General features: G+C 42.8%; 3 long non-coding RNA genes across 3 annotated transcripts in view; 1 reads left to right on the top strand and 2 right to left on the bottom strand.

The window, feature by feature from the left end:
* LOC139362161 (uncharacterized) lies at positions 1-22,275 on the bottom strand. Its single transcript, XR_011620512.1, has 2 exons — positions 21,879-22,275; positions 1-627 (listed from the first exon to the last, which is right to left on the bottom strand). It is a non-coding gene; the product is annotated as an uncharacterized lncRNA (long non-coding RNA).
* The window catches only part of LOC105463479 (uncharacterized), a 39,384-nt gene continuing 19,866 nt past the window's right edge, over positions 6,904-26,421 (top strand). The window contains exons 1-3 of the long non-coding RNA XR_011620511.1: positions 6,904-6,959; positions 10,055-10,147; positions 17,867-18,004. This is a non-coding gene — a long non-coding RNA (uncharacterized lncRNA). The remainder of the gene's footprint in view (positions 6,960-10,054; positions 10,148-17,866; positions 18,005-26,421) is intronic.
* Positions 9,222-14,870, bottom strand: LOC139362162 (uncharacterized). Its single transcript, XR_011620513.1, has 3 exons — positions 14,710-14,870; positions 10,321-10,410; positions 9,222-9,600 (listed from the first exon to the last, which is right to left on the bottom strand). It is a non-coding gene; the product is annotated as an uncharacterized lncRNA (long non-coding RNA).

Below are 26,421 nucleotides of genomic sequence, written 5' to 3'. Positions count from 1 at the left end.
TGAGACATGCCGTTTTATTGGGAGCTTACATACAGGGGAGAGAGTGCAGCGGTGGAGATCTGTGCAGAAGAACCACATCCACTTGCAAAAAGCATGCAGTTTATACAGTATTTTCACTTTGGACCCTCCCCCTAAAAACCTCCACCTGGCAATTTTCATTTAACCCCAAACTCAGGGCCTGAATCCCCTGTAAGGCCAGTGTTTCACAGGCTGGGCTGGGGGCTCAGATGTTTTTCATAGATAAGGAATTAATTTCTTAACACACATTCAGGTGCATCTGCCATACAGGGTCACTCTCAGGGTATGCTGAAGTGGCTGCTGTCAGGTGAATTTATTGTACGCTCCACCCCAAAATGCCCTTGAATGGCCCTCATGTTCTTATCATCTATTTTTCTGCAATTTCCCTGGGGCCAGGCACGCAGAGGAACATTGCGGCCAGATGCCACACTGCAATACAAACTATAGAAACAAAAAGTCCTTCCGTGTGCTGAGAGTTGATCCTGGATGCCCATAGCAGTCCCACTGTGGAGGAGAGGGGCTGGCTCTCCACAGACCCAACAATCTGTTTTGTTCTGGAGAGAGGCCACCATCTGTGCCCAGTTGGTGAAGAGGTTTGCTGCACATCATCTATGGGCAGAAGATGAGATGTTTAGTGGGTACAAAAAAGGGCAAGTCATAACCATTTAACAAGACACAGGAAGTCGTGTCATTGAAAGAGCACTGCCCTTGGCAAGGACCTGGTACCTGGTTTACAATATCAATGGATTGGCTCCCCTCTGCGACATGTGGTGGGAGGCCGGAGCAAGACACCAGGGACCCAATGTTTCACAGTAAGAGGGTAATCGTCCCCTTGCCCAAGGAAGGACCAGGACTCACCATTCTAGAAGTACAAGAGGGAATAGGGTGCAAAATAGGTGTGACCTGTGTATCCTGTTCCAGTCCCTTCCCCCATGGAGTGGGAAAAGTGAACCATCATGGGCTAATTTGTCATTTCTAGAGCCACATAATGATGTGCTCCCTAGACGGTAGGTCCTGAGGCAAGGGCAATAGCAGGTTGTCTCCAATTCCAGGCTAGTGCAAAGTCATGTTAGGAATGGGGTCCTGTCCCTCCTGTATGTGGGAATCTGTGGAGGTCCAGCAGCCTCTGTCAAAGACTGCTTCAGCTCAGGTGGCAGGGCCAAGCACTGAATGGAGCTCAGTGCTCAAGGGGCTACCAGTCAATGTGCTCCCCTGTTGGAGGCATGCATGCCATGTGGCCACAGTCTGCATCCAGGGATTCCCAGACCTCAGTCTCTGGAAGGTATCCTGTAGCCAACCTGCCACGGGATACTGGGCAAGCACCAGCACTGGGACCCCCTCTGCAATGTCCTCCACCTGTTGCAAGGCACAATATGCAGTGCAGAGCCACTGCTCCATGACGCTATCATCCACCTTCAGCCTCCTGCCATAATTGGGACCGGAATCCTAAAGGCACATATTCATTTCCTTGCCCTTGCCACAGGCCCTACATAAACCCCTCAGGGTAACCAGCTATATCCAATTCACAAGGCTGTACCTGCACAAGAGTCCCCGCATCCTGTGTTTCACTGCAACTTTAGTTTATTCAAAGGCCTCATCCTTCCTTGTGGACCCATCCCAGTGGGCCCCCTTTTTGACTAAGTGGTATGGGGGCCTAAGACATTGGGCCAAACGGGGAATAAAAGACCATAGAAGGCCTAGGAAGATTTGCAGCTGCTTTGATGTGCTACGACATGGGTAGACCTGCACCCTATTCATAACGGCAGATGGAATGACTTTAGTCTTACCCAACAAGATGACATCCAAGTATTTGACTGCCAAGCCTAGACCCTGGACTTTGTCTGTACCAACCCGATTGAGACAGCAGAGTGTGGGCTGTAGTTTGTAAACTGGAAAAAGACTCAGAAGTTAACTATCTCTGGGGCAGATGGTAAAGGTCCATTATTCTCTTTCCCAGGTGAATGCAAATTGGCCTTGACGCTCTGGGGCAATGGGAATGCTTAAGAAGGCACTGGCTAAATCGATAACAAAATGGTACAGGCCAAGTACCTCTCCTACCCTCATCTGTAGGGAGATGATACTCAGAGGAGGAACAGCTGCATACGCTCTGGGAAGACCACCTTATTTAGTTTCCAGTAATCCACTGCCATTCTCCGTGTCCATCAGGCTTCCACACAAGCCATACAGTGATACTGTATGGGCTGTGCACTGGCCTTATAATGCCTACCCAGGCCAACTCCTCAACAGTCCTGTGATTATATCACATCCCTCTGCCCCAAGGCAGGTGGTATTGCTTCAGGACTACTTTTTGCTGCAGGGCTGGCAACTGTGCTGGTGCCCATTTCACGTTCCCCTGATCACATGCTTCACTGCCCCAACTCTCAGTCAGAATTCCCTGGCAGTTGTTTGGGGGCTCATAAGATATCCATTCCCAAGATGTATTCTGGGATTGGAGCTATGTATATTAGTAGGGTTTTGGTGGCAGTCTCTCAACTGGTAATACTAATTTAACCTGTTTGACTTTCATGGCCCCCTGGCCCCATAACCATCTATTGTTATCACAGGCCCTTGGAACACATGAATGTTACCATATGTATTAGTCCATTCTCACATTGCTATAAAGAAATACCTGAGACTGGGTAATTTATGAGGAAAAGAGGTTTAACTGGCTCATGGTTCTGCAAGCAGTATAGGAAGCATAGAAGCTTCTGCTTCTGAGGAGGCCTCAGGAAACTTCCAATCATGGCAGAAGGCAAACGGGGAGTGAGATATCTCACATGGCAGGAGCAGGAGCAAGAGGAGAGGGGCAGGTGCCATACACTTTTAAACAACAAGATCCCATGAGAACTCAACGATGGCAAGGACAGTACCAAGAGGATGGTGCTAAACCATTCATGAGAAATCCACTTCCATGATCCAATAACCTCCCCCCAGGCCCCACCTACAACATTGAGGATTACATTTCAACATGAGATTTGGTGGGGACATAGATCCAAACTATATCACCATATATGAGAGTGCATTGGCACCAGTATCCATGAGGCATGCACAGTTTGTTATTTTTAGGTGACCAAAATATAGCTCTACATGTGGCCTCTGGTCCCTGGACAGCCTGGTCATTATTGCTCTTATTGGGATCCTGGGGTTTTGGCCTGCATCCTAGTTAAAGAGGTTGGTGCTTGCCATCTCTCTGTAGGAGGGGCAGTGGGATGCACCTGAGGCTCCTTAGTGGAGCTGTTCCAACTTGAGCTTCTGCCCCAGTCTGACCAGAACAGCATTAGACTTTTTATCTGTTTTCACAGCAGATGTCCCTGCCCCTAAGAGGTTGTGCCACATTTGATGGTGGGTCACTGTGATGGGCCCCATTGCTGTTTCCTTTCCTTTCATTCCAGCAGTGTGTACCCTTCACCCATGTAGCACCCCACCCCTGCCACCATTTCCTCCAACTCAGTGTCTTGGGCCACAAGAGACACTGGCTGTGCTACCAAGGGGCTCAGGATAGACACTAGTGTGCCATACCATTGACTGGTGCCAACTATAAGATGGTATCTTTCATGCCAGCACTGAAAAGCTCATCATTGGGACCTCTGTAATGCCCAGCATAGACAACATGCTTCATCCCTAATTCCTAGAGGATGTCCTGCAATTCTTCCACAGTTTGTCATTGCAAAGGAGATGTGGGAACATCTCCCATACTTGGCAAAGCTGCCTTGCAGCCTACAATCACCCAGCCAACAGCACAGCCTGATCCACATTACCAGCACCACAGAGGTGCTGCCTTGAGACCCAGTGGTCTATAATGGATGCCATTTCACTCACGGAGTATACAACACCCTCTGCCCCCATGTCCCAGAGGCAAAGAAGCCACTCCACAGTCACCTCTCTCCCTTTCTGCCTGAATCTATTTTCCATTTCCACCAGTTCCACAGCTGTGTGGTCCCACATGGTGGTGCACTGTGGTCTTCCAGGCAGAGGCAAGTCCTGCAGGGCTACCTGCTATGGGCACACTTGGTTTGCTTTTATCTTGGTGGTGACCATCAGATGCACAGAGGGGATGGGAACCTCTAAAAGTTCATCCCAGTCTTCACTCTCCTCCCCACTAGAGCTCTCCACAGGGTCTCAGGCCTTAGGGTCTCAGGAGGATTTAGTCATGATAGCTCAGACTCATTGATGTGGCAGCTGGTGACTGTTCAAGTGGGCTACCTGACAATCCAGGGTCTCCATCTTGTCATCCTGTGCCTGCAGGACAGTAAGATCCCCAATGTTTCAGCCTGAGCTAACCTGGCATCTCTTTCCAATTGCGGTTCATCCTGTAACTGACAAACACTTGCCTGCAATGTGAACTGAGCTTCAGTGGCTACTCTGCAGAGCAACCAGCCAATTGCAGCTGCCACCACTTGGGCATCTAACCCTTGTTTAGTCAGATCCATCTCCTGTAACAACTCTTCCAGATCCTTCAGAATTTTGGGGCATCCCTGTGCTCACATGTTGGACCCCATCCATCATGGATAGTGGCTTTCAGGTCCCACATAGATGTGGACAGCCAGCTCAGAATTTCTGCTGTGGATTCCCCTTCCCTGATCCCATCATGTTGGTGCTCACAGGATTTTCTCCAGCCTTCTGGATAGCTCACCAATTGTGCTGAATCCCTATCAACTCCAATGAGGATGGCACCAGGTTCAAGAGGACAAATTAGACACCCAGAGACAGCAACTGAGATATGGGGTTATTGGGGGTTCACATGCAGGGGAGAGAGTCCAGTGGTGGCAGGCTGGCAGGAGAACTGCTGGTCCAGTGGTGGTGGGCTGGACTGAAGAACCACACAGCCCAGTGGCAGCAGCCTGGAGAACTGCATGGCCCAGTGAGAGAAAGCTGGGCAGAAGAACCACAACCACTTGCAAAAAGCATGCAGTTTATATAGCATTTTCACTTAGCACCCTTCCCCTAACAGTCTCCACCTGGCAATCTTCATCCAACCCTAAACTCAAAGCCTTGATTCTCTGTACAGTCCATGTTCCACAGGATGGGCTGGGGGCTCAGCTGTTCCTCATAGATATGGAATGAATCCCCTCCAAACACACATTCAGGTGTGTTAGCCATACGGGATCATTCTCAGGGTATGCGCAAGTCATTGCTATCAGAGGTGTTTACCATACATGTCTGGGCACATTATAAGTGTTTTGGCAATACTTGCTGACTGAATGAAAATGAATTTAAAAAAATAGATGGATAGAATATTTCTGAAAACCCAGGCATATATAATATTATCTCAAATGCCCCAGATTTAGTGATTCCCTATAAAATCCCTGCCTAGAAATGAATCCACTTCCCAGCCTGCATGGCACAAATAGGCATTCTTCCCTCTTCTGCTCTTGCCAATCAATCAACAAATATTTATCATCTGCCACATGTCTAGCACTATTCTTGTGCAGGAAATAACAAAGTTCTCACTGCCTTCAAGGAGCTTATAGTTTATTTTTTACTTTTTATTTTTAATTGACAAAAAAATTGTGCATATTTAAGGGATAAAATGTGATGATGTGATGTTTTGATCAATGTATACACTGTATTAGAAAGACTCAGTCAAGCCAATTAATATATCCATTTTCTCACCAACTTATTTTTTTGTGGTGAAAATGTTAAAAATCTATTCTTTTAGTAGTTTTGAAACATGTAATACATTATTATTAATTGTGGTCACCATGCAGTGCAATAGATCACTAAAGCTTGTTACTCCAGCCTGAGACTTTGTACCCTTTGATCAACATCTTTTTCCATCTCTATCACTCTCCCCTAGCCTCTGGTTACCACCTTTCTACTCTATTTCTTCATGGAATATCTTTTTCTATCCTTTCACTTTCAGTCTATTCGTATCCCTAGAGGTGAGATGAGTTTTTCTGGGCAGCATAGAGTTGGGCCTTATATTTTTATCCATTCAGCCACTCAATATCTTTTGATTGGATAATTTAATCCACTTACATTCAAAGTAGTTATTGACATGTAAGAGCTTATGATTGCCATTTTGTTAAATTTTTTTCTGGTTGATTTGTAGATCTTTTGTTTTCTCTTTCCTTGTGGTTTGACGATTTTCTGTAGTGGTATGCCTTAAATTCTTTTTAACTTTTGTGTATTTACTAAAGGTTTTGCTTTGTGGTTACCATGAGACTAACATAAAACATCTTATACTAATAACAGGTTATTTTAAGCTGATAATAATTTTGATCATTTGCACAAATTTTACACTTTTACTCCCTCCTAATTTGTTTTTGGTCACATATTTTGTGTCTTTTATAATTTGTGTCCCTGAACAAATTACTGTAGCTATAGTTGTTTTTAATAGTTGTCTTTTAACCTTCATCCTAGAGACATAATTGATTTTCAGATGACTATTATAGTATGAGTGTTCTGAGTTTGACCATATATTTACTTTTACCAATGAGTTTTATATTTTTATATATTTTTATGTTACTACTTAGCAACTCTCCCCCTTTTTAAGTCTGAGAAAGTGATTATCTCCTTTTCATTTTTGAAGAGTGGGATTTCCAAGTATAGTATTCTTGGTTGGCAGGCTTATTTGTTTTCTAATCTTTCAGCTTTTTGAATATATCATCCCATTCCTTTCTGGCCTGCAGGATTTCTGCTGAAAACCCTCAGAGAGTCTTGTTAGAGTCTCCTTATATGTAACTGTCGTGTGTGTCTGTGTGAAGAGACCACCAAACAGGCTTTGTGTGAGCAACAAGGCTTCGTATTTCACCTGGGTGCAGGTGGGCTGAGTCCGAAAAAGGAGTCAGGGAAGGGAGATAGGGGTGGGGCCATTTTATAGGATTTGAGTAGGTAGTGGAAAATTACAGTCAAAGGGGGTTGTTCTCTGGCGGTTAGGGCAGGGGCAGGTCACAAGGTGCTCAGTGGGGGAGCTTCTGAGCCAGGAGGAATTTCACAAGGTAATGTCATCAGTTAAGGCAGGAATTGGCCATTTTCACTTTCTTTTGTGATTCTTCAGTTACTTCAGGCCATCTGGATGTATACATGCAGGCTTGGGCTCAGAAGCCTGACAGTAACTGTCACTTTTCTCTTGCAGCTTTCAATATTCTCTCTTTGTCTTTATGTGTCTTGATGTGAGTCTCTTTGGACTCATTCTATTAGGTGTATGTTGAGTTTATTGGATTTAGGTTTTTATTTCCTTCCCCAGAAGTAGGAAGTTTTTGCCATTATTTGTTTGAATATGTGCTCTGTCCCTTTCTCTTTCTCCTCATCTTTTGATACTCTGATAATGCACATGTCATTCCACCTGATGATGTCCCATAGTCCCTTAGGTCGTCTTCACTTGTTTTCATTCTTTTTTCTCCTCATATTATATGATTTTCTATAACCCATCTTTATGTTCACTACTTCTTTCTTCTGCTTGATCTAGTCATTGTTAAAGCCTTCTATTGAATTTTTGAATTCAGTTATTCTTCAGCTCGATGATTTCGGTTTGTTTGCTGCTGCTGCTGCTTCTGCTTCTTCTTCTTCTTCTTCTTCTTCTTCTTCTTCTTCTTCTTCTTCTTCTTCTTCTTCTTCCTTAACATTTTTCTAACTCTCTGTTGAAGTTGTCAGTTTTTTCACACATTGTTCTTACCCTAGTGAACATCTTTATGACTGTCCTTTTGAATTCCCTGTCAGGTAAATCACATATCTCCATTCCATTGAGTCAGTTTCTGGAGATTTATCTTGTTGTTTTATTCATAACATGTTTTCTTCATTTTCCTGTTTTTTCATTTTCCTTCACTCTCTGCATTGGTCTCTGCACATTAGATTTAAAAAACTACCTTCTCTAATCTTGTTATATTGCTCTCTTGTGGGAGCTGCTCCTGCCCCATTTGCCTGGCCAGACATTCCAGGTGCCTCTAAACTGTTCGTGCATGTCCCCAACCCGATGTTTTTGTTCTTAGTGGCTTCCAAGAAATTAAAGTGTCAGGTTGGCGTGGTGGCACACACCTGTAGTCCTAGCTACTTGCAGGGCTGAGGCGGGGGGATCACCTGAGCCCGGGAGGTTGAGGTTGCAGTGGGCGATGACCATGATCATGCCACTGCATTCCAGCTTGGGTGACAGCATGAGACCCTGTTTTTTTTTTTTTTTAAAAAAATAGGGAATTAATGTGTCAAGTTGTGCTATTGTCTTAAGAGAGGTGGGATAGAAGCCAGTCCTTTGAGATGCAGATGGAGACATTTGGGTGTTAGATGTGTGTTCTAGTTCCTTCTTCCTTTGCAGAGAAACTGAGAGCTAGAGTTTATCTCCACTCATTCTACTCTACATCAGGGAAAGAGTCTGAAGCAGATGCTTGTACTCTTGATCAGACTACTCACTTTGAGATGACTGCTGAACATTTACAAGTTTAAAAGTCACCTTTTTGTTCTCAGTGGTCTAGGAGACTCGGGAGTGCAGAGTCTGTCAACTCCCATAGTGAGGTGATTTAGGAGCTAGTCCTTCAGGTGAAAGCTGTAAAAGTTGGGGCATGCAGAAATTGCTTCCAGGGAGAGTCTGCAGATTTGAATTCATTTCTGGAGCAAGCCAGGGAAGAAGGTGTGGGGAGTTTCCACTCTCCTGTTTGAGCAAGCAGAAGTTTCACACCTTCCTAGCAAGGGGAGACTTCTGGTCTTATCACTGAAACAAGCCAGAGAGGAAGGTGCAGGGAGTACTCACACCCTCTTTCAGGCATGGAGAGGTTCCCCAACATCCTCCCAATGACAGATTCCAAGACTTCAACTTTAGAGTAAGCCAGGGAAGATGGCACAGGGAGGGCTGTCATTCTTGCCAGTACAGTTCTCCAACCTCTTTCTACAGAGAGATAGCAGGGCTGGGATTTTCACTGGAGCAAGCTGGGGAAGCAAGTGCAGAAGGTGCTCACTCTCCTGTTCAAGAAAGAAGAAGTCTCAGACCCTCCTTGCAGAGGGAGCATCCTGGCCTGGAGTTATATGCAGCAAGCCAGGGAAGAAGCCACCGGGGAATGCTCACTTTCCCTTTCGGGCATGGAGAGGTCCACCAGCCTCCCTTTAACAGAGATTGTAGAGATTTGCAGCTTATTTTTTTGAAGACAGACAATAGATATCTATAGTTCTATGAGAAAATTAAAAGAGTTTAGCTTGACACGCAATGACCAGGTTTAACCAAACTCAGACCTGGCTGCTTGCTGCTTGGAAGCCAAAACACGAGAAGCAAGATGGAATGGAGGAAAGCAGTTTTATTCAAATGCTAGCCATTGAAAAGAATGGCTGGACTTAGGTCTCAAAGAACCATCTCAAATTTTTAGACTGAGTGAAGGGGGTTGAGAAGGGAAACTTGGTATGCAAAGCATGTGGGAGTGTGCAGGATGGAGGCTGGCATATCTTGCTCCAATGGCTATCTTGAGTTGTTGTCCACCTGAAGTGTGGACTGGAACCATTTTGACAATGGTTGGGTTGTAGATTAACCACCTTGGGGCAATTTCTAGTTGAGGGAGACTTCCGCAACTGGATCTCTATGCCTGCTTTATTTCAAGATTAGCCCCTGGAACTTCTAAGCAAGTGCATTATTAGACAAGCAAATATGGTGCAAGGGAGTGTCTGGAATAGAAAGAGGAAGAAGGGTTTTCTTGAGATTAAGAAGAGAGAAAATGAAACTTCAAAATACATTTTGAGGTTAAGATATTGAGTTACATATAATGTGAAGAGTGTATGCTACTTTCGTCATTTTATAGTTCCAGCTATAGCAGTGGAGGCTTACCGGGGGATGGTAGATGGCCTGTCTTAGATTCATTTGCAAACCAATAGTCCAGGCTCAGCATAGATTTCTAATCACACCCAGCAGAGGGTGTGGCAGGTCTGGATAGGGTTTATTTTTTAATTAAAAAAAAAATTTTTTTTTGAGACAGGGCTTTGCTCTGGAGTGCAGTGGTGCAGTCATGGTTCACTGCAGCCTTGACCTCCTGGGCTCAAGTGATCCTCAGCCTCCCAAGTAGTTAGGACTACACACATGAACCACCACATCTGGTTAATTTTTTATTTTTATTTTTTGTAGAGACGAGATCTTGCTATGTTGCTAAGGCTAGTCTCAAACTCCTGGCCTCAAGCAATCCTCCCACCTTGGCCTCCCAAAGTGCTGGAATAACAGGTATGAACCACCGAGCTCGGCCAGTTTTATGCCCTGAGAGGCTTCACGTGTTAGTGTCCTGATTCTAGTGATGAGGACTAGTGGTTAGCACTTGTCATGACTTGATTAGGAATGAAATAATATAGTGACTATATAGTAACCAATGTAATCAAAAACAGTTTCCTCAAAAATACCTGGCTGGGGTGGAAGCTAGGTTCTTCTCTCATGCTGATTCTGGTGTAGGAAAGTTTAAATTTCTCCCCTGAAGTTTCGATAATTTGAATCTATAAAACAAATTGATAATAGATGAAAGAAAAAAGGCATACACATTTATTGACATGCATATGGGCATGAGAATCATACACAAAATATGAGGCTTAAAGGTGGGGGGTTGATGATTGAAGTTTTTATGCCATCCTGAGATTACAAAAAAAATAGAGGCTTGGAGCATGGCAAGACAGGTTACAAGAGGGAGAGAAGAGAAAAAGGCTAGCATAAGACCACTAGCCTGGCTAGTGAGGATGGTCTTGTCATGCAGATAAACCTCACAGGTAGCAACCCTTAAAGAATAGATAGATAGTAACCTGTAATAACAGCTTCTCTGTCAGACCTTCAAAGGTGTCAGACTCTGAGTCTGACTCTCTCTCTTTCTCTCTCTCCCCATCAGTTAATCTTTCCTAGATCTGGACAAGGGGTTACCTCAGAAAAGGCCTATTTACATGTCCTAGTTACTTCACTTTATTTCCTCCACAGATGCAAATCTCCTTTTCCCCCAAAAGGGAGGAAATTGCAAGGCTATTCTTGTGCTTGCAGCCTCTCTGAATAGCCATATCAAATTATGCCAAAGAAGTATATTTGGCTGGGCTCAGTGGCTCATGCCTGTAATTCCAGAACTTTGGGAGGTCAAGGTGGGTAGATCACTTGAGGTCAGGAGTTCGAGACCAGCCTGACCAATATGGTGAAACCCCTTGTCTACTAAAAATACAAAAATTAGGAGGGCGTGGTGGCGGGCACCTGTAATCCCAGCTACTCGGGAGGCTGAGGCAGAAGAATCACTTGAACCCAGGAGGTGGAGGTTGCAGTGAGTCAAGATCACACCATTGCATTCCAGCCTGGGAGATAGAGCAAGAGTGAGACTCTGTCTTAAAAAAATAAAAAATAAAAGAAATATAAATATTTTTTGTTTCCTTCACTGGTCAATTAGTAGAGGCTGTTTAAATCACTGTCTTGAGAAGAATTCTTCAATGGGAATTCCAATTTCAGAAGGAGTTAGAAGCAAGCTAAAGAAAAACGAGTGATTCTTCTTTTTTTTTTTTTTTTTTTTTTTAGATGGAGTTTCACTCTTGTTGCCCAGGCTGGAGTGCAATGGTGCAATCTCAGCTCACTGCAACCTCTGCCTTCCAGGTTCAAGCGATTCTCCTGCCTCAGCCTCCCAAGTAGCTGGGATTACAGGCACATGCCACCACGCCTGGCTAATTTTTGTATTTTTAGTAGAGACGGGGTGTCATCATATTGGTCAGGCTGGTCTTGAACTCCTGACCTCAGGTGATCCACCCGCCTCAGCCTCCCAAAGTGCTGGGATTACAGGCGTGAGCCACCGCGCCCAGCCGCAAGTGATTATTCTTTTGGCACCCTTGGAATCAAAGAACAGTATGTTCTGAAGCAAATCATGCTTGTGTTTTCTGAGGACACAAGGACTTCACCTAACTTCTTTTTTGATCTGATCTGAGCCATTTGCCAATGAGAAAGGCAACTGAATGGTGATGTCTTCCATGAGTCCAGTAATAAGTATGCTTGCGTCCATCTGTGATGGTGCTTAGTCCTATCCAGGCCCAAATCCACAATGGGGCATAACTTTTCAGTAACTGCCTGAGGCTTAGGAAATTAAGTATTATACTAAAATGTCCAAAACACAGGAGCATGAACCTGTAGTGGATGGTAAGACTTAGTGGCTTCCAAATGCAGCGTAGATTAGAAAGACTGCTGGACTACTGGATAGCATAATCCTCAGAGTCTAGGTTTGTTTGTTTGTTTGTTTGTTTGTTTTTTGGAACACTCACAAACTGCACGAACTTGAGAAGGTCAGTTTCTTTCCTAAGCATCAGTTTCTCCATTTATTTAAAAAAAAAAAAAAAAGCCCAATAATTTCTGTTCTTCCTACTTCACAGGGATTTTATGACAATCAAATGAGCTCATACTTGGGAGAGCACTCCACTCGGTGCTAGACAAGAACAAGCTATCATCGTTAGTTCGCTGGTGACAGGGAAAGCTGCTACTTCCTTTCCCTACCTTCTTTTTTCTTTTTCTTTCTTTCTTTTTTTTTTTAACAGAGGTAGTCATTTATGCACCAGAAAGAACAGTTAAATTCCTGTGCTGTGTGCTTCTCTTAGTGAAATGATTTAGAGCCATGTGTAAATAGCACATAAATTTATTATGACTCAGGTCCAAACTGGGGAATGTGTCTGTATATACACACACATGCAATGACCTCTCAACATCTAACCATGAAAAATATTGCAGCCTTGTAAAAAACAAAGCCACCTTCTTGCTGACTCCTGACAGCTAAAATGTCCTTAAAATACATGGGAAAGAAAGTTTACTCCACACACCTGTGCAATGGAGTTTTTATGAATCAGACAAATTTTGAGTCTCGCAGGTAACGTCAGACCCGAGAGTGATGTTTACACTCCTGGTATTTCAAGCCTAACTACTTGCTGCTGATTCGCCCAGATGGCTCTCCAGGCACAAGGATGTGGAACCTCTATTTATTTACTCCGAAGAAACAAACAAACAAAAGGTTGACCGTTGGACCAAGATAATCAAAAAGTTTTTAATAGAGTCAATGAAGGAGCAAGGCAAATGCTTGGAGCCATAAACAGGTGGCACAAATCATTTTTAGTCTTGTTAGAGAATGCGGAGCGGGCTGCTGCAGGGAGATGATTTCCTGCCTAATTAATCTGCATGTTGCCACCCTGGAACTTATTCATTTGGGGGCATGAATCCCATCTGTAAGGCCAGTTGTTAGAATTGGTGAGAAAAGACTTTCTTTTTTCCTTATTTATTAGAGGAGAGAGGAAGAGAGAGAGAGAGCTCATGTAGTTATATTTCAGCTTGAAGCAAATCAAATACTCTGAGTCTTCAGTATTTGAAAGCAGCCAAACGGCTGATGCAGGATGGCCTGTTCCTTTCGTATTTATGAAGGAATTTATATGTATGTGTGTATATATATCATGTTTCCTTCATAAATGTATATATTACAAAAACCATGTATATACTACAAAAACCATGTATATACTACATTATATATGTGTGTGTGTGTATATACACACATATATAGACACATTTTTATATATACATATGTATACATTTATATATACATATATATAAAAAACTTTTTTGTTTTTAGTGGCAACATCTTAATCGGACAGAGCTGCCAGTCACTAAGGGTGAAGTGAGATGTTTTGATTAGCCACTCAGGCAATGCTGCACTAGTCTCAATAATGTCTTTGTGAAAGTTAGAAAAGGCACCCTTGCTCAAGACATTTTACTTCTATTTTCTGGGAAATTGTCATACTACATTGAATATGTTAGAGTAAGACACTTTACTCCCACCTGCCAGAAAGCTGTCATTATACAAACTGAAACCTACAGTGTCTTCAATGCGAAGACTATCTTTTTAGATGCATTGCTCTTGCGTACCACATGGCCTAAACAATTGTGCACCCGGCATCACCACTGATGCAGCATTTAGCAAGCTGCTGGGGAAGGCTGGCTGGCTTATAAGGTCCCTGCCCTCAGGCAGCTCAGTCTAGCTGGGAAGACAGACATTAGTCAAAATAATCATCCAAATACATGTACGATGACAAAATGGGGAAGTGCTTTGAAGCAAACCTTCGGGATGCTAGAAGTGTTCTTAAATGCGACGATAAATGTGTATCTAGTGTTTAAAATAGTTCTTGGCGACACGGTGAGTGCTCAACTGATGTTTATAGGAGGAAAATTTCACAGATTACAACCATCCACAAAATGGAGGTGTGTGGAAATAGAGCTTTCTTTGTACAACTGATTTTAATATTTGATTCCAAGATCCACCAAGCGGACAGTATCAAACAGTGATGTTCGGGTAAATCAGTTTAATCTAGTGACTTCTGGTCAAATTCAATCCCCATGCTCTTGCAAGCTCTGTCTGTAGCCAGTTTAAGTCTTCAGAGAGAGACAGATGATTCCCTCACTCTTTGTAGGTGGGTCACAGGCGGCCCGTGGCTGCTCCTTCCCTCACCCCTCCAGGCAGCCTATTCAAACTGGGATGCCAATGTGCCTGCTTATATGTGGGCCTCTTTCTGAATGCTGAAACCCTTGTTGGTCCCCTCCAAGCCATTTTTAAGGTAGGGCCCATCACGACCAAGGGCAGCCAGCTGCTGTTCCTCCAGCTTGTCCTGTGCCCATGTGTAGGGTGGGTCTTTGGTGCTTCCCCTCCCAAGCTGCAGCCAGGGGACAGATTGGTTTAATGCTCTACTGTCACCATCTTGAAATTCATAATCATTTTATCTTTGAATTTGTCTTTTGTGAAGTAGTGCACACACCTGAGCAGAGGAGAGGTGTGCATAATGCATGTTGCCATTTCTTCCTGTCCCATTTGCACATAGCATTTGTATTAATGCCTTGTATAGACCAACCACTTAAGTGAAAATGGTGACATAGAAGGAAAGAGAAAGAGAGAGACTTTTGTCTTCAGTCCTTCCTTAACTCATCAGTTAGTCAAAGGTAGAGAATGTCAGTAGAATGTGTATATGTCACAAAGGGAAATAAAGACAGCATCTCCCCTGTTCTGGAAAGGACAAAATACATATGCACACTCAAGCTATGAAATACAAATTGTGCAATGTCAGGGCTTCTGCATATGAGTTAAATGCTCTTAAATTTGCATTGAAAGCTGGCATTGCACAATATAAATAGAATGGTAAAATTCAGGCTAATAATTTTAAATTCTAATTTTTCTTTACTTAGAACAACATTAAATAGCAAATAAAAAGCTCCATGGCAAGTTGAGCGAGAGAGAAAGACTGCAGAAGAAAGTGAAAAGCTTTCAATTTTATGCTTTGTCCTGCTTTTTGAACAAGGAGCCTTACGTTTTCGTTGCACTATGTCCTGCAAATGATGTAGCTGGCCTTGCTCAAGCTCCACACGTTGGGTAGAGCTCCTTCCCTGCTTTTCCCACACCCAGCAAAATGCAAGGAGGTGGGGAGGGAGGGCAAAAGTTACACAGCTTTGTGCACTTTATTTTACTTTTTTCCTAAAACTACAACCCTTTGTGTCTTCCCAGCATGTGTTTCTAGCTCCTCCAAAGGCAAAGCATTGACAGCCAGGTTTAGTTGTCTCTTTACACTTCTGGGAAAACGGCTGTGGCCTCTAGCTGGGAGCCGTGTCTTCTGAACGTAGTAAGAGTCTGGTCTTAGCTTTCGGGCTGGCCTGCTTCCACAGCTATTTATTACAGTTCACACTTAGTTGGGGCTTTTGGGAAAGAGGGAGAAGCTGGAGCCAACAAGAATGCAGAAGGGAGAATGCAGGAAGACAGGGCACAGTGCTTCTGCATCTCTCCTGATGTGGACAGTAGAAACTTCCGGCCGGGCGCGGTGGCACAAGCCTGTAATCCCAGCACTTTGGGAGGCCGAGACGGGCGGATCACGAGGTCAGGAGATCGAGACCATCCTGGCTAACACGGTGAAACCCCGTCTCTACTAAAAAATACAAAAAACTAGCCGGCCGAGGTGGCGGCGCCTGTAGTCCCAGCTACTCGGGAGGCTGAGGCAGGAGAATGGCGTGAACCCGGGAGGCGGAGCTTGCAGTGAGCTGAGATCCGGCCACTGCACTCCAGCCTGGGCGACAGAGCGAGACTCCGTCTCAAAAAAAAAAAAAAAAAAAGAAGAAGAAACTTCCTGAGCACCTTCTGCGTAGGGCATGGCTCTGTTGGGGCTCAGAAAACAGTACCCCAAAAGGAAGGCCTCAGCAGCAGCCTCAGAAGCAAACGTTTCTCTCTGTCCTTCTCCTGCCCTCCTCTCAGTCCCGTTTTCTCCTAAGGTCAGCCACTGAAACTAGAATCCCTCTTTCTCGAGGCAGGTTATAGAAACCAGAACCCTTTTTCCCCAAAGCCAGCCATAAAATCTGAAAATATTGTCTGTGAAAACTGACCATGAAGAACGTATCTGACCTACCTGGTTTGACTGTGGGTCACAAGACCCCCATTCCAGAGAGGCCCTGCCCCACACCCAGAAGGCAGGAATGCTTTAGAGAGGCCGAGAAGAATCTAGACAGGTCTTGCTGGGTTTTCTGACTCAGTCTATTAACATTAGACCATCCCCACTTTTGTCAAATCAGACTTCTACCTGGTTGTCCACACTCTGTTAAGCCTAAACATAAAAACAGACAATCTCCCCCGTGTCTTGGGGTCTTCATTCTGAAGCCTCCGTGGACACACATTGAATGAATTAGTATGCTTTCTCTCCTATTACTTGGTTGGCCTCATGTCAGTGAGTTTTCAGTGAACGCAGTCCCCTCGTTAGTGGGCTGCCGTGTCAGGCAGGCAAGCGCAGTGGACTCTAGGAAGGAAGAGGCAAGGACCTTTGGGGAAGGAGCATCACTCAGCGGCAGAGACAGGAAGCCGCAGAGCGGGGTTTTTCAGTCCTCTGCTCCACAGTGCACAGGTTTCAGAATCCTTCCTGAGAATTCTCCATTACCACCACACTTTTTAATTTTAGGAAATCAGCATGTTTTATTCATTAAAAAGATAAAATATCTTTGTGCAAGGGAGGCCCCAGAGGAGAGCAGTGCTCAGAGTGGCTAATGGATTTCTTTATAATGCGGTTTAATGCAACAAGGCAACTCATGTCTTTATGGTTGGGAGAGTTTTCTCCTTGGATGGGGAACGAGGGGCTGAGAGCCTGAGACCGGGCGTACTCCAGAATCCACACCCAGTCCCTGGCTGGAGGCAGCCGCTCTTTGCCTGAGCTACAGTCCTGAGGCTGAGCCATTACCCTGAGTGACCCATCCCTGAGAGACCAAGAGGCAGTGGGGCTGAGCCATGCTTTAGATGTCACCCCTCAGTCCCAGAAGGGATACCCTGCAGGTCACCAAACAAGAGTCGAATTGTTCTCTGTGAAAAAGTCAACCTCTTGAGCATGAAAAAGCCCTAGCACTGGTGGTAGAAACCAGCTGAAGCAGGGGTGGCTAAGCCTTCTGTGAGGAGGAAATTCTTTTTATTTTCTAGAATCTGCGATTCCCGAGGAGACTGTGGAGGGAAGGCCTCCTCTTCTGAGAGTGGGGTGGTGAAATAAGGAGCCTGTGAAGCCGAGGCTCTTCTCACTGGGAGCCCTGACTAATCAAGAACAGCCAGGGCAGCAGCTCCGTCTGTGGCCAGCAGAAATCTTTCTGATGCCCCCTGGCTTAGAGGAAAGAGAAACTGTGGGATTATAGCTATCCCATAAAAAAAGCAAAATTCATCTTTTTCACTTTCATCTGTGGGTCAGAAAATAGACAGTGAGGGCTGAACGTCCTTCCACAATGGGTTGGCCAGGATAGCGTCTGGTGTCTAAGGGCCAGAGGCAGGTGAGGGGAGTGGAGGCTGAGAGCGGCTCTGAGGGAGGAGGGCCCCACTGCTGGCGGCTGCTTCCCCTCCTCGTATTTTCTCCCTCTTCTCTCTGTTTCGATCTACTAATACTTCCGCGTTTCTGTTTCTCCTCCTAGCCTGGCTTTTCTACTCTTGGAGAGGCACTCAAAGAAGGCTCACAGCAGGTGAGCAGAAGGCAAGAGATACGAAAGGAAGCCAGGCGGTGGGGTAATCAGGAGGTCATGTTGTGGAGCCAGAGGTCAGAGCACGTTGAGGTCAGTGTTTCTGGTATGGGGGATCCTATCTCTGCTAGAGCATAAAGACACAGAAGATGTTTCTGAAATCGTTCTTTCCTCCAGAGCTTTCTAGTCTGGTTGAAAACAAAGCGATGAACAAGCTCCTAGAGGAGAAAATAATTTCACCTTCCACTTTACAAAGTAATTTCAGCTTTTATTTTAGATTCAGGGGGTACATGTGCACATTTGTGACATGGGTATACTGCGTGATGCCGAGGTTTGGGATATGATTGATCTGTGATATCATCACCCAGGTAGTGAACATAGTACCCAATAGTTTGTTTTCAAACACTTTCTCCCCTCCCTCCCTCCCACCTGTACTAGTTCCCAGTATCTATCATTGCCATCTTTATGTCCATGAGTACACAATGTTTAGCTCCTACTTATAAGTAAGAACACGCAGTATTTGGATTTCTGTTCCTGAGTTAATTCGCTGAGGTTGATGGCCTTCAGCTGCATCCGTTGGATTTCCTAGGTTTTCTTCTAGGATTCATATAGGACATGATTTTGTTCTTTTTATGGCTGCATAGTTTCCATGGTGTATATGTACCAGTTCTTTATCCAGTTCACCATTAATGGACACCTAGGTTAATTCCATGCCCTTGCTATTGTGAATAGCGCTGCAATGAACTTGCAAAGTGCGTGTGCATTTTTGGAAGAACGATTTATTTTCTTTTGGATATATACCTAGTAATGGGATTTCTGGGTCAAATGGTAGTTCTGTTTTATGTTTTCTGAGAAATCTTCAAACTGTTTTCCACAGTGGCTGAACTAATTTACCTTCCCACCAGCAGTGTATGTGGTTCCTTTTCTCTGCAGCCTCACCAGCATCTGTTGTCTTTTTGACTTTTTAATAACAGCCATTCTGACTGGTGTGAAATGATATGTCATTGTGGTTTTGATTCACACTTCTCTGATTGTTAGTGATACTGAACATTTTTTTCATATATTTGTTGGCTGCTTGTATGTCTTCTTTTGAGAAGTGTCTGCTCATGTCTTTTGCCCTTTAATGGGGTTGTTTGGTTTTTGTTTGTTCAATTGTTTAAGTTTCTTATAGATTCTGAATATCAGATCTTTGTGGGATGCATAGTTTGCAAATATTTTCTACCATTCTGTGGGTTGTCTGTTTACTCCGTTGATGGTATTGTTTTGTTTTGTTTGTTTGTTTTGCTGTGCAGAAGCTCTTTAGTTTAATTAGGTCTCACTTGTTAATTTTGTCTTTGTTGCAATGGCTTTTGAGGACTTAGTCATAAATTTTTTCCCAAGGCCAATGTCCAAAATGGTGTTTCCCAGGTTTTCTTCTAGGATTCTTATAGTTTGAGGTCTTACCTTTAAATCTTGAGTCCATCTTGAGTTAATACAGTGCAAGGTAGAGGTCCAGTTTCATTCTTTTGCATGTGGCTAATCAGCTATACCAGCACCATTTATTGAATAGGGAGTCCTTTCCACATTCCTTATTTCTATCAACTTTGTCAAAGGTCACATGGCTATAGGTGTGCAGCTTTATTTCTGGGTTCTCTGTTCTGTTTCACTGGGTTTTGTAGCAGTGCAATGCTGTTTTGGTTACCGTAGCCTTATAATATAGTTGGAAGTTGGGTAATGTGAAGCCTCCAGCTTTTTTCTTTTTTCTTAGAATGCTTTGGCTATTGAGGCTCTTTTTTGTTCCATATGAAGGGATAGTTTTTTCTAGTTCTGTGAAAAATGATATTGATAGTTTGATAGGAATAACATTGAATCTGTGGTTGCTTTGGGCAGTATGGCCATTTTAACAATATGAATTCTTCCAACCCATGAGCATGGAACATTTTTCCATTTGTTTGTGTCATCTCTGATTTCTTTCAGCAGTGTTTTGTAGCTCTTCTCATAGAGATCTTTAATCTCCTTGGTTAGATGTATCCCTGGGCAGTTTTTTATGTGTATGGTTATGGAAATGGAATTGCATTCTTGATCTGGTTCTCAGCTTAAACATTATAGGTGTATAGAAATGCTACTGATTTTTTTACATTGATTTTGTATCCTGAACTTTACTGAATTTGTTCATCAGTTCCAGGAGGCTTTTGACGGGGTCTTTAAAGTTTTCTAGTTATAGAGTCATATCATCAAACTTATTTCTTTCTCTTGAGTGATTGCTCTAGCTAGGACTTCCTGTCTTTGCTTTACCCTTTGCACAGTTTTTTGCTTTCTGTTCTCTACCTTGTCTTCTTTTTTAAGTGTAGATAGTTGTTGGGGCTGGAAAACTAGACTTGGGAGCCAAGGCAGTGGCTAAGTTGCATAAAGAAAAGACACAGATATCTAATGAAGTAAATCTATAAAGACAATAGGAAAAAAACTGAGGATGATAATAATGGTTGTTATAGATTCAGAATCCAATATATTCAAAGAACTTTCTATATATCACCTCATTTAATCATCTCAATAATTTTTGACCCCATTAGGGGCCAAGAAGAAATCATGTGCCCAAGTAGAGAAAGAATAAAAGGAGAAACCAAAGAGAATAAGAGAAATCAAGATGTGGGGTATAAGAAGGTGAATGCCTAGAATATGTGCCACTTCTCTCTTTTTCAGGCCTGTGACAGGCATGTTAATCAGTCACAGCGTCCTAGATGTAACTCGAATTTTCTTCTCCACACAACACTCCAAGCAACCATTACTAACTGGTAGAAGCAAGCACTCAATTTTAAATGTATTTGCTATGCTTAGTGTTCTAAGAAAATCAGACAAAGTTCTAAAAGGGGAAAGGTTGGGAGATGCCAGCTGCTTCAGAGGGCCATGCTGAATAGCCCTGATTGTCCGGGTAGTACCTGGTAGTACCTGCAGTGAGGGTGTTTTCTGTCAAGGGGCGGGAGGGTGGTGGGATCCGTGCTGCGAGAGGTTAAGAAGGTAATGGAAAGAGAAGTAGAGGCTGCGGGTGCTGGCCACCTGTTCCTTGAATTTGCAAGCAAAATAGGTTCAAAAGTTGCTCTGACAGGTAGTAGGGTCCAGCAAGAGAGAGGAACTGGGTATTCATGACAGAGGCCATAAGGAGAGAGAAGCTGAGAAGCCTAGAGACCACAAATGTGAAAATGCTTCAAAGACTATGAAGTGCTTTACAAACATGCAGAAAAGAACATAAAATAGTAAAACATTTGACTCTTACCTTTTCCTAATTAAAAATAATAGGTAGATACACCATTTTCTCCCAATGTCATACACATCAGGTACTTAGTCTCCATTGAACTGATAGGATCAATGGCATTAAGCAGCCAGGATGTGGGATGTGTGTTCCAAAGGCCTGTTTCTTATTGTCTCAGTTGTCATTTTTATATTTTAAGGACAGATCTTGCTGTGAGTAATTGGAAAGCGTGGGCTCTCTCATAACCACGGTTCCATCACTGCCTCTCAACTTGACCACGAAGTCCATACAGACCCCGCTCCACCTTGGCTCCTTCAGAGCTCAGCTTCGATGTACTCCCCAAATTGCTGCAACCACCTCCTCCCTGTCCTGCTGGTAAATAACACCCGCCCCCCACCCACCCGAGGCATTTTTTCACAAACACTATCACTACAAAATATTTCTACTAAATGCTCACAAAACAAACAAAAGCCATCTGCTATTACTTTCAGAAAATCGTGCCACAAACAGGCTTCCCACATCACACTCTACAGCTGTGTTATCTTGTAGTTAAGGTGAGTTTCAGCATCATTCAGCCACAGACAGGAGGGGAGAAATTGTTTTAAGGTCCCACTAACATGGATGATATTTTCCTCAAGACACATCCTCCAGGAGTTACCACGACATTTTTCCTACCCATGCTCTGTGTTGAATAACAAAAGCTACAATTTATTGTGCAGCTAATTTGTGCCAAATACTTACAAAAGTTATTTCGAATCCTTCTAAGTTGAGCAGGGGAGGATCCTGTGGTAGACATAGAGAGATGTCACTCAGGATTTGTTCACCAGCAGGGGGGTGCAGCCAGCAAATGACCTCAAGCTGTCAGCAACTTTTGGGTCTTCCTCAGTTGCAGAGGACTGCCTGTCTTTCTCAGGGCAGCCTGCATCCTTGTAACTGCCCAGCCATTGTAGCCCGAAGTGGAACATTCCATCAGACAATTCTCATGCCCCAAAGCTCTGGGGTCAAGGCTTTGTTTGGTCTTCATCAAAGTTCAGCTTCTTCCTCTGCCCAATCTTGTGTCTTCCTGCTTTATTTCAAAAGTTCCGATCCCTAGTAAACATCTTTTACTGCAAACTCAGTGTTTGCTTTGAATTCTGTTCCCAGTCTATAAAAGGAGATAGCACCTCCTATGGTTATTATAAAGACAAAACAAGATCATGCATAGTAGAGTGCTTTTCACCATGTCTGGGATATAGAACACACTCAGTAAATAATTGGCCATATCCAAAGTCACACAGCTAGAAATTGTCAGATCCAGGACTCCAACCTCTCTGCCTAACCCCTTGGCCCCAAGGTTGGTTTGGAACTCTCTCGTAATACTTCTCTTCTGCTGCTTTGTTTCATGGTTATTTGCCTGTTATTATATCCCTGCCATCTAGCTGCTAAGTTCTTGGAACAGAGATTATGCTGTATCCACCTGTGACCCCAAGGCCTAGCAGGGGCCTTACACAGTGGGTGATGCTCCATTGTTGTTTAATGAGTGAATGACTGTATGCCTGACTAAATTGCCAGCTCTTTTAAACTTCCTGTGGGGCCTGGAAAAAAAAATTAGATCATTTAAGATGCCCAGGTTTTACTTGGTGTTTCTGGGTTTCCCAGTCTTCCCTACGCCTATTTTATGGGAACCTCTAAACTAATAAACCTAAACACCAACCTGAACAGGACAAGGGAGTGACTGTGTTGGACCAGGTTGCAGGGTTTTGAGTGAGAGGCTAGAGCTGGAATCACACTGGGGAACTGCCATGTGCACAGCCCAGACCCCTCTGGGGCTGTTGGCCGGGCAGGGGACACTGAGCTGGCCCTGCTGCTGCTCTCAGCATGGGCCCCTGTTCTGGGGTAAGGGATAGGCAGAGAAACCTCCCTACCCTAGCAACTTCTGTCTATCAAAACAGGCTTCCTGATGGGTTTTCTCACTCACTTTCATGAGCCAAGTACTTGGATGTAAGACTAAAAGGATTTGTCCAAATTCTGAAAACTTGGATGTAATAGTTTCTACAGAACACTCTGGCAGAATAATCTGAAAAAGTCTTTCTTAGTAGAAAGTAACACCAGCATATCATGAAACAAGTCCGCTTGGGTGAGCCAATCTCCTTTCTGATCTTCCCAGGATTCTTCCTTGCCACGAGAAGAGCTGGGAATTCACTGCAAGGTGGGCCTAGTCCCAGAGTACGTAAAACTGTTTTTCCTTTGTCTACTTCCTCCACTCCTTTTCACTGTGAGGGAGATTTTAAACAGAATTCTTTGCTGTTTAATTACCTTCCAGCAGAATTAAATCTTTAAAGAGGAACCCAGAGAGGAAAATGCTTAACCTAAAGGTTTTAATGGTGGAATTGGAGACCATATGACACTGTCCCATCCCAGCAACTGCCTCCACTGTGTGTTAAAGGCAGGTCTTGCTCACAATGTCTCTGCCATGCTCTCTGCCAAGGACCGTGGCAGTGTGGGATGCCACATGTTTAAGTAAAGGTGATAATCTAGGTTCTATTGGGCCAAAACACCACATGATTGGATGAGATAGGTAGAAGAAACAGAGCAGGAGAAATTAAGACATACACTACGAAGAAATGGAGGAAAAATTTTTTTTCCGATGAGAATTGAAGTAAGATGGAACTAATGGGGCAGAAAGCAGTTTGGATTGGCAAGAACTCTCAGGCTAGTTAGAATGCCTCCTCAAGGAGGTGGGAGGTAAGGTAGAGATGCTGGATGGGTCTGGGTTTCTTTTTGTTTGTTTGTTTAAAACATTTCTCCCCTCAATTATAAGTAGTACATGCCTATTGTAGAAATTTTGTAAAACAGATAATTATCGAGATGAAAGTTAAAAGCCATATATGAAGATTCTACTGCCTAGAGTCAGCCATTCTTGACATTTTGGAATGTTCCCGAATGGTCTTTAGAAATTATACACACGTGTATTAATTTTTTTCCCAGAAATGTTTTGGTTTAATAGACTGTCCATGTTAGTATGTAAATCATAGTAAATTTCATATCTACTATCTTTTGATTTCCAGGCCTGCTCTAACAATGTGACATGATGTGTCCTTCTAGACATGGGCAATATTAATGATGACATGTGAGTTTGCATTTGTATGGTGGCTGTATTTAACATAGTTGCTGAAATCTTTCCTAATTCTGATAGTCCATATGGAAATTTTCAAGGATTTTCCACATCAAGAAATCACAGTACTTGTGAATAATGCCAGTGCTGTCTTTTCTTTTTTAGTCCATTTACCTCTGAATTTTTTTTCTTGATGTACTCTGTTGGGTAAGATCTCCTGTAGAACAATGTTGAATAGAACTTGGGACAAAGGACCAGGTACCCTGTAAAGCTTCTAATGTTTTAAAAGTGTAAAATTAAAGACTTGTTCATAATAAAAACTGTTCACCAACTATAAATGAAACATATTTTTCAAAACTTGATGACAAACATCTACCAAAAATCTAATGAGAATATTCTACTTTTGACACATATTGCCCATGTCTAGGAGGATAAATGCATATTAATAATTGAATATGTATGTGAATGCATATTAGTTAGGAAACCTAGAAATCAAAAGGTAATGAATATGATATCAATATTATGCACATATTAAAATGGGCATCCTTCTAAATCAAAGCCTTTCTGGAAAAAATGTAACATGTTTATGTAATTTCTTTAAGGCCAGTAGGGAACATTCTAACATGTTAAAAATGGTTGACTCAAGATACTGAAATTTATATTTATAAAAGACAAACAAGTTTTAAGACAAAAATAATTTATAGGGAAAAAGATAAAGCATGAAATAATGATAAAATGAAAAATTCACTAGGAAGATAAGGCATATATATATATATATATATATATATATATTTTTTTTTTTTTTTTTTTTTTTTTTTTTTTTTGAGACAGAGTCTTGCTCTGTCACCCAGGCTGGAGTGCAGTGGAGCAATCTTGGCTCACTGCAAGCTCCACCTCCCGAGTTCATACCATTCTCCTGCCTCAGCCTCCCGAGTAGCTGGGACTACAGGCACCCGCCACCACGCCCAGCTAATTTTTTTGTATTTTTAGTAGAGATGGGGTTTCACCATGTTAGCCAGGTTGGTCTCGATCTTCTGACCTTGTGATCCGCCCGCCTCGGTCTCTCAAAGTGCTGGGATTACAGGCATGAGCCACCGGCCAATAAGGCATATTTTTAAGAAACAATTTTATAAGCTCTGTCTTTTAGTGGGTAAACTTAATATAATTATATTTATTTTGAATATTTATATTTTTAGAAGTACATATTCAATTTTTATTCTTTTAGCGGTTACCCTTGAATTTTTAACCTACATACTTGATTTAAGAAATCTAACATTAAATCAACACATCCACCCTCCATGGAGCAATACCAGAGCCTTAGAATGTTTTAATTCTGGTGACTCTCACTTATGATCCACGTCATTATCTAAAATTTTGGTTCTGTTTTGTTTTTAAATGCCCTGAAATTAGTCATTGTATTATGTATAGAGTTTTTGTTTTGTGTTTCTTTCGTTTCTACAGTTGGTACTTATTTGGACTTCCCTTTGTATGTACCAACTTATTTGCTCCACAATGTTTTATGTGTTCCTCTTCTACTTTATGGGTTCAATTTATTTCTAAATAAATAACTATCTTCAGTAGTTCTTTCGGCAATGACCTGTGAGTGATAAACTCTCTTTGCTTTGTTTTGCCCTCACTCTTGAGTGATGGTTTCTCTAGGTATACAATTCCTTGTTGATGATTATATTCCTGAGTACCTTGAGGATAGCATTCCACTGTATCTGGGCTCTATTTTTTCTGATGAAACATCAGTCCATTTATTGTTTCTTTTTTTTTTTTTAGATATCTGTCTTCCCTATCCTCCAAATTCTTAAAATTTTTGTATCATTTTTCATCTCTTTATTTTTCACTGCTGTAAACACAACTCTTAATGGCAATGTGTTTAATTTTATAAACATGCATAATTTACTCAATTGTCTCCTTAACTGAATATTTATATTTGTTTGCTTTTTAAAATTAACTGTTCATGCTGGGACTGACATTGAGTATACATATATTTTTCCATACATTGCATATTAAAAGTTACATACAATACAAAGTAATGAATTGAGTTAGGAGGAAGGGAAATTATTCATAAAAAAACAATAAAACAAAGTACAGGGTAAGCACAGAAAAATTAATTCTACTTTTTCCTTGAGGTAAGCAATGAACCTAAGGTGCTTAAGGGGAGATGGGAACATGGTTTAAATA

This window comes from Macaca nemestrina, chromosome 3, assembly GCF_043159975.1.
Source record: "Macaca nemestrina isolate mMacNem1 chromosome 3, mMacNem.hap1, whole genome shotgun sequence".
Taxonomy (NCBI): Eukaryota; Metazoa; Chordata; class Mammalia; order Primates; family Cercopithecidae; genus Macaca; species Macaca nemestrina.
The sequence above is the reverse complement of the archived record's forward strand: the minus strand, read 5'-3'. Positions and strand labels throughout refer to the sequence as shown.